Genomic DNA, 1914 nt, shown 5'->3' on the forward strand with positions numbered 1-1914 from the left:
CTACAGGACTGTTTGGTCAAGCGCTTGACGTCATCCAAACCAAATTTGAACAGAGGAAGAAGCAGGCTGAGGCACTTCGCTGCATCATCCCCAGACGCGACGTGAGGCCCAAGGCCCCGAGCACATCCAGGTCTGCGTCTCATCCTCCTCCGTTCAAGAAGGTGTCGAAGCCCGGGACTTCAAAGGCCCAGCCCGCCGAACGGCTCTCAGCCCCTGGAGGGAACCCGGCCTCCTGTATCAGGGTTCTCCAATAGGGAGGGTGTCGTTTCACAAAGWGGTGTCCACAGACGCCTCCCTGAAAGGTTGGGGAGCCCTGTGCGACAGTGCGGCGGTGAGGGGAACCTGGACTCCATAACAGTCCAGGCTCCACATAAACTGCCTAGAATTGTTAGCAGTCCTGTCAGCACTGAAACATTTTTGTCCAGTTCTGGAGAACCATCATCTTCTAATCAGAACGGACAACACAGCAGTGGTCTCTTGTATAAACAGACAAGGGGGGACTCGGTCCCTTCCCCTGCTGAACCTGTCTCACACTCTTTTACTGTGGAGCAGTGTTCATTTTCTGTCTATCAGAGCCATTCATGTTCCAGGGAGACTGAATCTAGGTCCAGACCTCCTCTCCAGGGGCGGACCTCTAGCAAAGGAGTGGAGGSTGCATCCCACTGTGGTGGCCCAGATTTGGGTTTTGTTTGGCAAAGCGACAGTAGACCTTTTTGCCTCCAGAGCAAACACACACAGTCCTCTGTTCTTTTCCATGACAGAGCAGAGCGCTCCTCTGGGAGTGGACGCCCTAGCTCATCCTTGGCCCGATGTACTTCTGTATGAGTTTCCCCCAGTGGAAATGATACCACTTGTACTAGAGAGGGTGCACGGACAGAGCCTGTCTTTGATCCTTGTGGCACCCCGCTGGCCAGCGAAGTCTTGGTACGCCGAGATAATCAGCTTGCTAGCAGCTCAACCCTGGCAACTTCTGGTTTGACGAGATCTCCTCTCTCAGGCAGAGGGTCACCCACACCCAGAACTATGGAAGCTGCATGCTTACCAGCTGAAAGGTCCAGCTTATTAGCCAAAGACCTTTCTCCAGCAGTAATAGCAACTATCCAAAACGCAAGAGCTTCATCCACTAGAGGYTTATATTCCTATAAGTGGCAAGCTTTTGAGCGATGGTGTAAGAACGGGCACCTGGACCCTTTTCAGTGCGCAATAGGAGCTACTGGATAAAGGGCTCTCCTTCTCCACAGTTAAAGTCTACTTAGCAGCCATTTCTGCCTGCCATGTAGGTTTTGATGGAGTCTCACCTGGTGCTCATCCTTTAGCCGTGCGTTTTCTGAAAGGGGTTCGTAAGCTACGGCCAACTATTAAACCCAGTATTCCCTCTTGGGACCTCACTGTGGTACTTGAGGCTCTCTGCGACCCTCCATTTGAGCCTCTAGAGTCTGTAGAGTTGAAGTTTTTTCAAATAAAGTTGCTTTGCTTCTGGCTTTAACTACAGCTAAACGGGTCGGGGACCTCCACTCTTTGTCAGTGACCCCCTCCTGTATCCAGTTTTCTACTAATGACTCTAAAGTGGTTTTGCACCCTAACTCTGCGTATCTTCCTAAGGTGATACCTTCTAGTTACAGCTCTATGTCCGTAGAGCTTTCCAGTTTTCACCTTCACCCCCTTGCATCTGAGGAGCAAAAGAGGCTGCATCTTCTGTGCCCCGTACATGCTCTACGCACTTATTGTACATCAGCCTCACACAGGATGTAAGGTCATGTGATCAGCTGTTTGTGGCTGTTGCTAACCCACACAGAGGTAAAGCTCTTTCTAGCCAAAGACTCTCTCACTGGATTGTAGAGGCCATCTTGCTAGCATATAGCAGCGAAAACCTTCCAATCCCTCTTGGAGTTAAAGCTCACTCCACCAGGGGTG

Source organism: Austrofundulus limnaeus, unplaced genomic scaffold (genome assembly GCF_001266775.1).
Source record: "Austrofundulus limnaeus strain Quisiro unplaced genomic scaffold, Austrofundulus_limnaeus-1.0 Scaffold16, whole genome shotgun sequence".
Taxonomy (NCBI): Eukaryota; Metazoa; Chordata; class Actinopteri; order Cyprinodontiformes; family Rivulidae; genus Austrofundulus; species Austrofundulus limnaeus.